General features: G+C 40.8%; 1 protein-coding gene across 1 annotated transcript in view; it reads left to right on the forward strand.

The window, feature by feature from the left end:
* LOC108490674 (histone-lysine N-methyltransferase MECOM) overlaps positions 1-15760 on the forward strand; it is a 308190-nt gene that overhangs the window by 108866 nt on the left and 183564 nt on the right. The gene's annotated exons all lie outside the window — the stretch shown is intronic.

Here is a 15760-nt window from a genome sequence, read left to right on the forward strand (position 1 = left end):
CAGTCCTTGTTTCCTAACTCTAATCACCTTCTGCTGTGGGAAAGAGATGAGATGAGGCCCCAAAACCAGATCATTGTCCGCCTCCTAGATTAATGCAGAGAAAGCGGTATTGTCTGTTGAATGGATAAATCTTCCTGCTGTCACTCAAAACCTAAATTCAACGCTACTTCATTTCTAAGAGGCTTATCTTCCTTGAATAGACCCTTGCAGCTCAAGTAAGAGGCGATGTAATGAAGCGTGTTTTTTTCTTAAGTGAGAAACCTGCTGTAAAGAAGTGGGGGACTGTGCAGCTGTTCTGAAAGGCCCTGCAGACTCTCGAAAGAATTGTCATTTATCTGGTCTTGCATGACATCAAATGATAGAAGATCAAGTTCAAAATCTGCCAGAGCAGCTCAAAAGGGTTTTTTCATCTGTTAATTAAATAATGCTTATTAACATACAATGTTGTGCAGCTGGGCTTCATATCAAGCACGATGGGAAAAATATGGCTGTGGCTTTCAACACTTTCTCTTCAGTCTGTGTTTATGAGGAGGCAAATAGCTTGGGAAATGGCGATGGTTTTATCCAAATCCGAAAGTTAATACTGATGCTATAATATGTGGTTAAATGAAAGAGCAAGTGAACAGGTGGGTATTAAGCAGATGGATAAATTCAAAGTGACATCTTGAGATCACGGAAGAGCACTCCCTTTTGTTGTGCTCATAATCAATTCAGTGGTCCCCACAATGTGGGCTCACTGACTTCTGAAAAGTTACATACGGGCAACACACATGCATAATTACTATAAATAATTGCTTACTTTGGTTGAACTCAGGCTACTGTATTACGCCGAAGCTTAATTTGAACTTTGGACTGGATGTCAAGATTTTCATCACAGCAATAAATTTTACTGGATAAGGATAATTTTAGCAACATTTCATCATCTACACATGGGTTTGTATGTACAAGTTACAAAATTACTCCTAAATATGTCTTGCTTTATTAGTCAGTGTATAATTAAAAGGCACCACATTTAAGCTTAGCACTACAGAAAGTGGGCCATATTCCTTAGAGGAAAAGTTGGTTTAGAAAGGTGTTAAAGCCTAGAAAACGTTCTGTGCTCCTTAGCAATTTCCCTTAGGAAAAGTATAAGGGATTTTATCATTGAGGAAGTCCTGATGGCTTTTCAATTCCCATTGGGTACCTGAAGTTAAAAGAAATGTTGGCAGTAAAATTATTTTTAAAATCCCATTTTCCATTTCAAATCTATACCATATATTTTTAAGTGGTCCAAAGTATTTTATGCTTGTTAATGGATGAGACTTACAGTGGATTATAGCAGTGGATTATTTAATCCTTTGGTATTCATAACCAATTATAAACTAGGAAGCAACTGATTCCTTTGTACTGATCATCAGTATTGCTTTCTGACACATCACAACTGTGTCCATTCTAATGTAGTTAAGGAATGGATGGTCATTTGATGCTGGTTAACTATTCGAAAACTATTGTAATCAACTTTGACTTTTCCTCCAATTAAACCATCACTTGGTTAGAGAATAGCCAGTCTGTTTTGAAGTTCACTTCCTGTATCTCCTCTAGGTGCTCTAGAAATAAGTAGGGAGTTTTCAGTAGATACAAAATGGAATGGCCAGGCAGGGATAGGGGATGGAGAATACACAAATTAGATTGCACACTGCCAAGAGTTGTGGCCTTCTAAAGGAGACCCCCAAATGAAACTCTCTGTTGGATTCTTTGAGAGCTGCTAAGCACTGTCCATTCATTCATTCATTCATTCATCCATCCATCCATCCATCCATCCATCCACTCATTCATTCATTCTCATTTCACCTTCCTAGTAACACGGTAAATCTGTTCGTTAACCTTCAGCCCATCTATCTGGTGTTCAGAGAACGTCACCCATGCAAAAAGTGACTTTGTGTGGTCCTAGATGGTTGTCTTGTAGATTCACTTACAGTGGGCTGAAGGGAAAAGAACTAGTAATGCATGTCTGGTGCAAATCTGTTTTTAACAGGAACATGACCTGCAGCACCTGGCTTGCTTTCTTCTTCTTTTTTTTGATGTATTCATTTTTATTTTATGTATATGAGTGTTATGCCTGCATGTGTGTAAGTGTACCCATGTTGTGCAATACCTGAGGAGGTCAGAAGAGGGCATCAGATCCCCAGGAACTGGAGTTATGGATGGTTGTTAGCTGCCATGTGGGTGCTGGGATTCAAACTCAGGTCTTCTACAAGAGCAGCCAGTGCTTTTGACTGCTGGGCTATCTCTTCAGCCCTAGCACCTGGCTTTCTGATGGAGTATCAGTAACATTGTCTTCTCATGAATCATCTGCTTCTCAGTGTTGGGATGCTGGTAGAGTTGTAGCTTTTTAAGCACTTATTATCTGCTGGGCCCTGTACTAAGCTTTCTCTATGCATGAACTCATTTCTTCCTCATTATAACTCTATAGGATATTGTTATTTTCCTCATATCTTTTTTTTAACGGATGAGAAAATAGGTAGAGGGTTGTTAATGAACTTGCTTAGAGTCACACAGCTTAAAGTAAGATATGATTCCAGAAAGTCCAGTTCCAGAGGTTTTCTTTTCCTCCTCCTCCTCTTCCTCCTCCTCCTCCTCTTTTTTTTTTTTTTTTTTTTTGAGACAGGGTCTCCCTGTGGCCCAGTTGGCCTGGAATTCAATATGAAGACTTGGCTGGCCTCCATCTCACAGAGCTAATTCTCTGCATCCAGGGTGCTGGGATTAAAGGTATGTGCCACCATGCCTAGCCTCAAAATTGATGCTTTTGACATTACATTCAATTTGATGCTTGAAGACACTTGAGCAAGTTAGGAAATGGAATCCTTTAGTGGATACTCTACTATAACTTGGTTGGGCTACTGCTGTGAATACACAATACTGAAATTAGTGCTTTGATATATTTTAACCTCAAACCTACAAACTTATGGATGACATTTACCGTTCTCCAGCTGCGTGTTTATTGTGTGTAGGTGTTAGATGCAACTTTAGGCAAACAGACAAATGCAGAGTTTGGACCTTGAATGAATCTGAATCTTTCGAAGTTTCAGTAAAACAGGTGCACATACCTTACTGTTGTCCAGAGCAATGTGTTTAAAATGCATGGCTCTATTTTCAAAAAATATTTGTTATTTTTATTTTATGTGTATGAGTGTATTGTCTGCCTGTGTATAAGTGCACTCATGCCATGCAGTGCCCAAGGAGGTCAGAAGACGGTGCCCGATCCCCTGGAACTGGAGTTATGGATGGTTGTTAGCCACTATGTGGGTGCTGGGAATCAAACCCGGGTCCTCTGCAAGAGCAGCCAGTGCTCTTAACCTCTGAGCCATCTCTCCAGCCCCAGACCATGTTCTATTATAATCACAAGCAATACAGAGTGCTCAGGTTTAATTTAGACAGTAGTCAGTACCTTACTCTTAGAGAATTCATTGCTTCCGAATGCTGCAGTTGGGGAAGCCCATGTTTAGTGTAAGTAATGCTTACCCTGCCACACTCCAGCAGAGTAGAGATTCCAACACGTCTCATTGATATACCAGCTGTACCAAGGTTTCTCTGGGACCTGGGGTACGTTTCATCTCGAACTATGAATTGCAAAGATTTTTATTGTCTTCTGTCACAAACACAGAATCCTTTTATTGTGGTTTTTGATGCGTTAAATATGTTTTTATGGCCCCCTATGTCTGTTGTGCCTAGCATACTGCTGGTTCTTAATAAACGCTAAATAATAATAATATATGTGCATATGAGATTTGTGGACAGAAATGACATACTGTTTTAGGGATTTGAGACTGTTCTTCTGGTACCAGGGGGAAACATACAGATGAGCATATTACCAGGAATAGATTAGAAGGAGGCATCGATAGCAATGTCACGTCTCTAAAATATGATGTGACTCTGTCAGCACAAATCAAGAACTCCATCTCCAACCTGACATCACTGTACAACTCTGATGTAGAAAGTTGAATTTCTGCAATAATAGATATGGGTGCGTAGGCACCTTAGAATCTTGCAAATTATCAGTCTGTCTCTTCTTACATATGGTGAATGCTCAGAGGAGCTATGGGTTACTTCTTTTTTAACTTTTAGATCTTGTCTAAGGTTTTGCGGGTGTTCCCTGGGGTTAAAAAGGAGGGGCTCCAGTATCATCTTTTCAGGGACCATTTCCCCTTCCTATCTTGCTCAGTAAGGAGACACCTGCATCCGCCAAACCCCACTGGTTGAGTTTCTCACCACAGCACTGGTTCCAGCTGGATGCAGCCCAGAATATCAGCTCTCTGCTTTGAGAGTCCTGAGAGGAGGTGTTTGTATAAGATAAAAAGGGGGACAATGAAGCATCCCCAGATGGTTTATCTGTTTACACGTGTCATTTGGCTCTGCCCTGATTAGCTCATTTGCAAAGGTGGCAGGAAGGCATGCTACCCAGATTCTGTGATTCATCAGGTCTGTTCCTCTTCGGGAAGACAACGTTCATGTTCTCTACCAGTCTTCCAGGAGCTCTGGTTTGCTTCAGCTCCTCAGAGAAGAGTTTGTTAAATATATTTTACCCCCAAGGACATTCCTTCCATGCCAGAAAGACTGATGGGGCCGGGAGAAAAGGAGCTGCCTTGCTTTAGCTGTTCTGTTAAAAAACAGTATCTTTCTTTTTTCTTTTCTCTCTCTCTGGTGCTTTTTGGAAAATATCATGGAACCACTGTTAAGGTGAAGCTTTTTAGGAACTGTGAGATGGAAGGTCTTTAAAGCTTCTTTATGTTCACAGATTCATTTTGAGATGCTTTTGTGAGGACATAAATTATAAGTAGCAACAGGTATATTTCCCCTCAGAATGAAGGCCAAGTGTAAGTTTTTCACAAGTTGAAGAACGGGTCTGCTCTTTTCTTTTGACCTTGATTTTTTTTCTTCTTTTTTTTTAAGCGATCTTCTGCATCGCCCCTGCTTTGCTTGTATTATTCCCTGACCCATCCAATTTCCATTTCTATCAGTGCTTCGGAAAGATTATGCTTTTTGGGTGTTCTGTAGATGTCTTTCCAGTGGCTTCACTTGATGAATGTGACAAGTTTTGTGTTTTTTCCCTCCCTTCATTGAATTGAAAAGTTTTTTTTTTTTTTTTTTTGATAAATACAGGCCAATAAGTGCCCAAAGGCAGTGTTTCAATGGCTGTTAAGTCTTTCAAGGTTAGGACTTAACCTCAGTTCTCCCTAATTCAACTCCAACCTTCAGTTTGAAGCCAATCAAGAATATCAGATGATACTTAAACAATGCAGGATTTTTGATTTTCAGGTACTGCTTCTGTTCAATAGGATTGCAAATTCTTTGTGTGAAGAAAGTCGGTTTTGCTCTAAAGTACTGTCACAAAAAGTGAAATTACCATTTGCTTGGAATGATACCATTCATCATTGTCAGAATACTAAGCATTGTAAGTAGCTCGGCCTCACCAAATTAATGCCTTGCTTTGCATCGGCTAAATTTCCCAAATCCTTGAGGATGGGCCATACAAAACTCATCTCACCATTTTAATTTATCAATCCAATATGAGTTCTGTGAAAGGGAGCTTCGTTCAAGTCTTGGGCCTTTTATTTACAGTCTAATTCTAAAAGAAAAGGAAATAAGATATGAAAATAAGTTGGAAAATAAGATAAATCTCTCAGTGAAATCAGCAGATCTACTCCGGCCTGTGGCAAAGCCCCCATAATTCATTTGTAGGTCAGCTCAAGGGATTAGCCATGACGTATTTGGAAATTCATTTATTTTTATTTTATTTTGCTGTTTCTTATGCAGAAGGGTAATGCCGTCCCCAAGGCTTTTCAGGTAGCCCTCAAATCTTGACAACGTTTGCTGTCTCTGAGGCCCAAGCCAAAATTAATTTTCAAATAAACAGCATAAAAATGTATGGAGTTGTATAAATTTGAATACAAAATGCATTTGTTTTGTTTGCTTACACACATACATACATACTGTGTGTTCAGCCAAAAACCATAATATGACATTGAAATTAATGGCCATATGCACATCATGAAAGTCAAAAAAGTTTTGCTCTGAGTTAAAAATATAGAACAGCATTTTATTTCATTTCCATCTCAATGTGGCCTTTAACATGTCTCCATAGTATGATTTTTAATTGTTACTTTTTCCTAGAAGGAAATGAAAAAATCTTCCCTCAGAAAAACTGGTAGCTTCGAACCTATATATTTTCTATTAGTTCAAAAGGTTCTGTTGTCTTGGGAGATACAAAAGTATTTTCTTCCTGAAAGTTTAAAAAACAAACAAACAAACAAAAAAACCTAAACCAAATTATGCCGCTTGATTTCCAGATAAAAGCAGCCTTGAATAAAATGGGGACAAAACAGGCTGAGGACTAAGTTGACACTTTCTTGGTAGCTACAAGGATAAGAAAAGGATTCTGTCATTTTACAAAGATAGTCCAAGCGGTGTGGACTTCTGCAGAGCATCTCTTGCTGCTGGAGTCAGAGACCCGAGAATATTCTTCATATCCAAAGCAGCCCCCAGACAGCCTCCATAGCACCAATGCCACACTTTTTCCCTCTAAAATCAGGCCCTTAAAGACAGTTGTTAAATCTACTTCCACAAGAGGGCTTTGTGTATGCTCACAATTTATTTTGTTTGCATATTCCTTAAAAATATTAAGAAATGAACTCCTGTAGAAGGAGATACACAAGTTCTGTTCTTCAGCCTTTTGCAATCCTTATTTCACAGAAAACAAAACCAGCCCCCTCTCCTGCCCTGTGGCTTCTGGTGTGGAGGAGGTCCATGAAAGGAGAGGATGAGGGGGAAAGGGAGGCTTGCATGCAGGTCTGCGGGGCGATTCTGGGAGTTTGGGCTGTTTCCCAGGTGGAAGTACCAGTACTGTCCAGTTTGATGGTCCAGCTGAAAATAGCCATGCATGCAGTCACTTATTTTAAAAATTGTGCCGGGCAGGGTGGCACACTCCTTTAATCCCAGCACTAGGGAGGCAGAGGCAGGCAGATCTCTGTGAGTTCGAGGCCAGCCTGATCTCCATAGTGAATCCAGGACAGCTGGGGCTACAAGGAGACACTATCTCAAAAAGACCAAAAAAAAAAAAACAAAAAAAACAACAACAACAAAAAAAACAACTAACCTGTGATTTTGGCTGAGTGCTATTTATTTTATTTTATTTACTTTATTTTTTGATTCAGGGTCTCCCTGTAGCCCCAGCTGGCCTGGAACTCATTTTGTAGACCAGGCTGATCTTGATCTCACAGAGATCTGCCAGCCTTTGCTTCCTGAGTTCTGGGATTAAATCTGCGTGCCATCATGTCCAGCTGTTATTTTTTTTCCATATGATTCTAGCATCTTTGAGTGCAAATGACATCATAGTTGTGCATGGTATAATGGTAAATAAGTAAGAAATAAGAATATGCCAGTAATGAATCACTTTAGAAAATTAGACCAAATGGTCACAGTTCTGCAGTTTTCCCACAGGGAGTCATGAAAGAGCTTTGGGCTGAAGGTCAACAGATTGGAGTGTGAGCTTCTTTGGAGACATCATTGGGCTCGGGTTTCCTGGATAGGCATTTTCCCTTTGTGCCTCAGTTTCCTCTGTGTGTGTATGTGTTGTACATGCATGTGTGTATGTTTGTTCACATGTATGTGGGTGCATATATTATATGTATATATGCATATGCTGGTGTACATGTGTGTCTGTGGAGGCCTTAACATTCACTTTGGGAATCATCCTTAATTGCTCTTCCACCTTATTCACTGAAGTAGGGTCTCTCAATCAAACCCAGAGCTCCCTGATCTGCCTAGTGTCACTAGCAACTTGTTCTAAGGATCCCTTGTCTCCACCTTTTGAGGTTGGAATTACAGTGTGCTGGATAATTTTGCTTGTCAATTTGACACATTTGGGTAGAGGAGCCTCAATTGGGGAATTTCCTTCATTGGACTGGCCTGTGGCCACATCTGTGGGACATTTTCCTGATTGTTGAGTGATGTGGGAGGGCCCAGCCCACTGTGGGTGGTTCCACCTCTGGGCAGGTTGTTCTATATAGTATAAAAAAGTCAGCAGTGTTCCCCCATGGCCTGTGCTTCAGCTCCTGCCTCCAGGTTCCTGCCCCGAATTCCTACCTTGGGCTCCCTCAGTAATAAACTATAACCCAGGAGATTTAAGCTAAATAAAGCCTTTCTTCCCCAGATTGGCACTGGTCAGAGTGTTTTGTCATAGCAGTTGAAGGCAGACTAGGACATACAAACAGGCTATATGTCCACCTGGCATCTATGTGGGTTCTGTGCATTCCAACTGCTGTCTCCTAGCTTGTTGGCAAGCAGTTTGACTGCTGAGCCATATCTCCAGCCCCTCAGGTTCCTTCTGCATAGGTGGGCAAGGCGAGGGGGAGCAAAGGACTTTGACATCTAAATAACCTTTTTTATTTTAATTTTTGGATTTTTGCATTTGTTTATTTGATGATGATGATGATGATGATGTGTGTGTGTGTGTGTGTGTGTGTGTGTGTGTGTGTGTGTGAGATAAAAGGTGGTTGGGCTTGGTGGCAAGTGCCTTTATCTGCTGAACCATCTTGCTGGTCCTAAGTCCAAGTAACTTTCTATTAGGAGTAAAAGGTGGAAAGATGGCGAATAGTGTTAAGGGGCTGTGGTGAGGGACTGTGGAGAGGGGCTGGCATTTCTTTCTTGAGAGCCAGGGTGATCTGGGCTGGCTGTATAGTTGGTGGAATCCAGATTGGCAACCAAGGCTTTGAGAGGTCATTGAATCTCCATCTTACCAGAAGTGGTGGTAGATGCTTCTGTGTAATCTCAGTATTTGGGAGGCTGAGGCAGGAAATTTTCAAACTTTGAGACCAACCTGTACTACAAACTAAAATTCTGTCTCAAAACAACCACAAGAAACTAAACAAAACAGCAAAACCCTATAAATAGACAAATAAGTGAAAACCCAAACCGAAATCAAACCCAAACCCCATCTTTCCACTTGCAAAATGGGGAAAATAACACTAGTTCAACAGGGGTTAGGACAGGTTAGGAACATTTTGGTGTCTGCCAGCCAGCAATTGTAGTTATAGTTTTTGCTATTATTATTGGGACTGATCTCCAGTGCAGACAGGCACTGAGAAAGTGCTCAATGAAGGTCCCAGTAGAGGAGGGGGAGCCATGCATGGGCTTGTATTGAAGGCTAGACAGCACTCGGGATGTGTCATTTGGCACAGACTCACATACCTCTTTCCAAGTCTTCTTACCTTTGCATCTTAAACCCTTCCCCCAGGCTGCCACTGGTGAGCACACTAGGGCCTGGCAGACCTCTCTGACTTTCCCCTAACCCCTACCTGTTAAAGAATGTAGACTTCTATAGACCATCCTTCCCTCTCTTCTCTCCTCTCTCCTTCCCTCCCTCCCTCCCTCCCTCCCTCTGTCTCTCTCTCCCATCTCTTTTTTCTTTCTTCTCCCTTCCGTCCCTCCTTCCCTTCCTCTTTCTTTGTGCCCCTTTATTTGTATTTGCTCTGTTTCTCTGTCTGTGAGGTGTGGTGGCTAGTCTCTTTCTCCTCCCTTCCCTCCCTCCCTTCTTCCTTCCCTCTCTCTCTTTCTCTCTTTCTGAAACAAGGTCTCATGTAGTGCAGACTGGCCTTAAGCTCACTATGTACCCAATGACTCTGAATCCCCTCATCCTCCAGCCTCCACCTCCTGAGTGTTGGGATTGCAAGCAGCTGTTACCACATCTGGTTTATTTGATCTGGGTCTCCAGCACAGGGCTTTGTGCATACCAGGCAGGCACTCTGCCAACTAAGATACATCACTAGTCCTTCTGTAGATACTTCTAATAACTACTTGAAGTGTACACCTTAGGCAGATTCAAACATTTAAGTTCTTTACCTAAAATCAATTTCAAAGCAACAGAGGGGGCTCTGATGCACAGCAGATCCATGTGAAACTCCATTGCAAATGTTCATCTGTAAATTGGGATTTTTGGAATCTTGTTAGTGCAGAGCCAAGACATCTCACGGCCTGGATCATTCCAATAGCTGAAGGATGGAAGGCATGACTGGGTCATGGAGAGTGAGGACCAAGCAGCCTTAGGTCCTGACAAAGGTGGCAGCTACATTGGGACCTAAAAGCATGGTGGTCGAACTGAGTAGAGGTGATGATGAGAAGGTAAGAGCGAGAGGATGGTTAGAACTGTAGGATGCCTGGATGATCAAAAGCTCCTGTTTACTCCAGACCAGGTTGGCTGATCCTCCTTGTTCTCTCTCTTCTGATCTAGTCCTCTGGAATGCAAAGTGAGTTGACAGAAATGGGTGGGGCTTGTGGGCAGAGTCAACCAGATTCAACTCAACGTTCATCAAAAGCCTCCCCTGCCACCTGCCATGTGCTAACCCCATGTTCAAAAAGTTCAGACCCTCTATCTCCTGCCTCGCTGGGTATCCTCTGACAGCTCATTAGCTACCCTGAGCTTCTTTTTTTCCTTGTCCAACAGGGACAATCATATTTCTTCTGAGGTGGTTATGAGCACTGTATGAAAAAGAACACAGAGCCATGTGAAAGAGGCTCAGTGTATCTTGCCTTTGTTCCACCAGTTCTTGTAATGACTGACCTTCAGAGTTCTCATTAATGTGCTGGTCTAGCAGAGTCCATGGGCTGAAGCAGAGGGGTCTTCATGTGAAAATTTCTCCTAGGATTGGAGGTGGGTTCTACGTGTGTTTAGGTATGATTTCCAAGGTTGGTAGATAGATGAGGGCTATGATTTATAAGTGAGCTGGATGTTATATGTAGTGAAGAGAGTATCTCATATTAATTATAGTATCTATTATAAGAAATAAGAAATAAGAGGAAAGAGTGGAGAGTTTGGTAATTAGTCTGAGAACGCAAATTTAAAAACTTTTGTTCGACTTAATGGGCAATACTCTTCTGTGTAACTCTCACTGATATGCTTTTTTTGGTTGGAGGGGGTCAGCTGAATTATTGTAATCTACATTTGGCTAATACAAGACCTACTGTAGATACCTGCTATGATATTTAAGTATTTGATAAAATTTGGGATTACATTTCTTCTGAATTCTGGCTCCTTGCTGTGTCACTTTAACCAAACACTAGGAGAATTTAACTCAAGACTTTTTTCTTTCACTGCTGAATTCTTAAAAATGGATGAATGTCAAAAATGGATGAGTCTTAGCTCTTTTATATATGTTGTACTTTTGGCTTTTGAGTGCAAGTAGATTTCTTATACATTTGAGTTGACTTTCTAACTGAAAATGTTTTTTTTTTTTGCAAAACAAATATTAAGTATTCCATGGCAAGAATCATTGCTAGGTTTCTTCATCACGACAGGTTTTTCTCCCATTTTCTTCTAGTAACTTCCCTTTATTAAAAAAGCTAAAAAGGTTGTTGTGCTGGATCACTTCGGTTATCAACTTGACATGCCTGGGTGGAGAGAACCTCAATTAAGGAATTTCCCCCATTGGACTGACCTGTTTGTGGGGCATTTTCTTGATTATTGAGTGATGTGGAAGGGTCCAGCCCACTGTGTGCAGTGTCTCCCCATGGCAGGTGAGTTTAGGTTAAAAAAAAAATGAAAAAGGCAGGCTGAGCAGCATCCAAGTGAGCAATCCAGTAAGCAACACTCCTCCATGGTCTGTGCTCCAGGTTCCTGCCCTGAGTTCTTGCTTTGGCAAACCTTGGTGATGGACTGTGAACTGTAAGCTGAATAAACCTTTTTTCTCCTCAAGCTGGTTTTGGTCAGTGTTTTTATCACAGCAACAGAGAAGATAACTGAAACATGTCTTTCTCTTAAAATAATGAAATAGTTTATCCCTGTTGAGATGTATTTTAACACATTGTTATTACCATTTTTAAATGAACGATTGAGTTTTAGATGGGACTCTTTACCAGCCTGCTGTTTTTTTCTGGGCCATTCCATAGAGGAAAGGGAGATGAATGGGGAGAATGATTCTGGAGGACCAGGAGAGGATCCGCACTTATGTTTCTGAGAAATGAGTGAGGAATTCTGGGTAGTCTTGTGACAGGAAGGTGGCCTTGAGAACTGACTCAGCCTCCTTTCTTTCCTTGGGTGCTGAACACCTTCAGCTCTGTGCAGAGGAATTTATGAATCATGGGGCCCGATGCCCTCTGTGCTAGGTCCCCACCATCCTTCACACCAGAATGAGTCAGCTGCCTTGCAGGAGAGGTGACTTGCATGCCCAGTTCTGAGAAGTTCTGAAAGGATTCAGGAAGGAGGGGAAAAATCTTTAGTATCATCTATTTCATATTCTATATTTGTCTGTAGATGCAGTTTAGATGAAAAGGCCATGCAGTACGGAGTTTAGGTTGATCTGCCTTGACTTTTTTGGGCTTCTCATTTCCAAGGGACTAGTGGATCAAGATATTGGATAGTCAGTATTAGAGTCATCTGTTTAAAGTGTGAATGGATATGCCTGCTGCTTTAATGTCTGGATATGCATGTGGTGGGGGGTTGCCATGAGAAGGTGGAGCTGTGAGAACCTGCTCAGCTTCGATGCCAGCTGTCTGGGGCAGGGCTGTGTGCCAGTGCTGACTTGGCCTTTTGGCTTGTCTGCATGGTGCACCCTCTGCTGGAACAAAAGGATAGTCATCACCTCTAAGAACTGAGAAGACTGAGAATCTGAAAGCAGTCACCTCTTGGGGTCAGCGGGATAAACAGAGTGTGGAAGACCCCCAATCAACTTTAAAGTTCCTAGTCCTTCTAAGCATTTTTCCTTTTGCGGGGTTTCTGGAAGCACTGGTAGTCTCCAAGTTTTTGTGTGTTGAACAAGTGAATGTTTTCTGGGAGCTAGTGAGGTTAAAGGTATATCAGATTCATGTTGTTACTAAGTTACACAGCAGCATGCATGACTGACCCACTTTAAACTATGATGTTAGCATTTTTTTTACAGTGACTTCCCCTTCCATAGTCAACTGTGCTCTGTTCTGGTGGGTTTTCCCTCTGTCTCACATCCCCAGTCAAAACACAAAAACAGAAGCAACAGTTCTAATGTACTATGTCACAGCAAGAATGCAAGGGGGGACCTGAGAGACCATCTTTAGCTGGATCATCTTCTGTGAATCCATCCCTTGATGACGGACTGTGAACTGTAAGCTGAATAAACCATTTTCCTCCCCAAGTTGGTTTTGGTCAGTGTTTTTATCACAGCAACAGAGAAGATAACTGGAACATCTGTTCTCTTAAAATAATGAAATAGTTTATCCCTGTTGAGATGTATTTTAACACATTGTTATTACCATTTTTAAATGAATGATTGAGTTTTAGATGGGACTCTTTACCAGCCTGCTGTTTTTTTCTGGGCCATTCCATAGAGGAAAGGGAGATGAACGGGGAGAATGATTCTGGAGGACGAGGAGAGGATCCACACTTATGTTTCTGAGAAATGAGTGAGGAATTCTGGGTAGTTTTGTGACAGGAAGGTGGCCTTGAGAACTGACTCAGCCTCCTTTCTTTCCTTAGGTGTGAACACCTTCAGCTCTGTTTATTTCAGTAAGAGCACCCTGTTTATAGCGTTGAGAGAACTGCCTGCAAGACAATTTTTATTCTTTTTCATTTTATCTTTATATTAGCTTACAAGCATTAATAGCAGGCTTCCTTATTCTAGTTGATCCTTTCTGGCTCCCCATTTTCCCTCCCTGCCCCCACATTCCTGCTTACACCCTTCCACTCCTAATGTCTGTCCCCATTTTTTGAATAAAGTTTGAGTTTTAGGTGTTTACTGTTTTCATACAATGTTTTATATTAAATATTAATAAAAAGAAAGTAAGAATCATTTGTGTATCTGCAAACATTTCCCTGTGCCTCTGATACTGTTTTGCCAATCTTGCTTTAGGTGGTGTGTGTGTGTGTGTGTGTGTGTGTACACATTTTAGCTTTACAGTCTTACAACAAATATCTTTTGAAATATTCACTCCCAAGTTCCTTTCATTTTTTTCCCAGTATTGTTATGATTCTGACTATGGTTCAGCTACTTCTTTTTCATTTGTTTGTTTGCTTGCTTGGAGACAGTCTCACTCTATATAGCCCAGGATGGTCCAGAACTCATGGTGATCTTTCTGCCCTGGCCTCTAGAGTGCTGGGATCTATTATAGGGGTGCATCACCATACCCAGAAAGGTATGGCTATTTCATTCACATCTTTATGCAATTGCTTTGATGAACATGGCTCTGTATAGCCTTGTTTGGCATGCATTAAGATTTTACTTCAACAAGACTCATTGTTTATGCTATCCTCAGTGCTTTTCCTCCTTAGTATGTACTTTTGTTGATTTACTTATGATATTACATGCAGGTCAAATTCACATATTTTATTGCTTTATCATAGTCTACCTTATGAAAGTAGAATAATTAACTTATTTCCCTGTTGATGGAAATGCAGATTGTTTCCCCTGCTTTACTATTATGAACAGTGCCACAGGGTACGACATTGTTGTGACCCATATGTTCATATGTGAAGTTTATATATCTTTCAGTTTTATTAGGTGTTACTAGGTTGCTCTACAAGGTGATTCTACCAAGTTCACACCTACCAGCTGTGTATACAAAGTCTCAATATTCACACACCCTCACCAGGAAAATTGTAAAAGTTATTTTTTTTGTTAATATTATGGCATGGAATTGTATTTCATTTTAATTCAAATTTTTTGATTGCTAGAGAGGACTGATCACCTTCTTTATTGTATTTGTATTTCCTTTTCTGAAGTGTTTGTCCATATTTCCCTATTGTTTAGAATCAACTATATTTTATACTGATTTATGAGAATTCCTTATGAATTATTAGATGCCAGTTTTAGAAAATGTTTCCCCCTATAAATATAACAACACTGGAGGAAAATGGAAAATATAGAAAAGAAATAATTTACCAGTAATTCCACTCCTCCTAATCAAAACATTGGCTCATTTCCTACTAATCTGTTTTTTTCCCTCATTTTTTATGCAGTTGTAATTATAGTGTCTGTATAGCTTTGTTTTGCCTTGATCAAGAATATAATCTCTGCTGCTGTATAGCTTTAGTAACTATCATTTAGAACAGATGAGTGATATGCTATTGAGTTTACCTGTTGTATCCTTGATGTTGGTCATTCAGGTTGATTTCTGCTTTCCCATTTTGTGAATTGCGTTATGCAGAAATACTTTTTGTTTAAAATACTTCAGTAGGGGCCGGAGAGATGGCTGCTCTTGCAGAGGACCTGGGTTTGGTTTCCAGCATCCACATGGAGGCTAACAACTGTCCAACTCCAGTTCTAGGGGGTCTAACTCCCTCTTCTGACCTCCACAGGCATTGTATGACACAGGTACACTTATATACACATGGGCAATACACTCATGCACACAAAATAAAAACAATAAATGAAATATTAAAATTGTAAATGCGTTTTCCCACAAAGACTAACAGGAATACAGTCAACCAGTTAATACCACCGATCCAGGGGTTTCTACTTTCCACCTTGCGGTGATTTTTACCTTTTTATCACTTTTCCTTTTTTAAGCTGTTAACAAATTTTTGTTACATGAAGATTGTCACATGATTGGATACTTCCTACTTTGTGCCCAATTATTCTTACTCTGCACAGAAAGGCTGCTTCTGCACTTCCCATCTGTGACACAAACACCAAAGTCCTGACTGTAACAGAGCAGGAGCAGAAATGCCTTGGTTGAAAGCAGGCCACTGGTGTATGACTTTTGTACCCAGTACCAGGAATGTGCAAATGTCTTTATTCAAAAATATAAAATAAATTATCTG

Source organism: Nannospalax galili, unplaced genomic scaffold, assembly GCF_000622305.1.
Source record: "Nannospalax galili isolate Female #2095 unplaced genomic scaffold, S.galili_v1.0 scaffold33, whole genome shotgun sequence".
In the NCBI taxonomy this organism is placed as follows: domain Eukaryota; kingdom Metazoa; phylum Chordata; class Mammalia; order Rodentia; family Spalacidae; genus Nannospalax; species Nannospalax galili.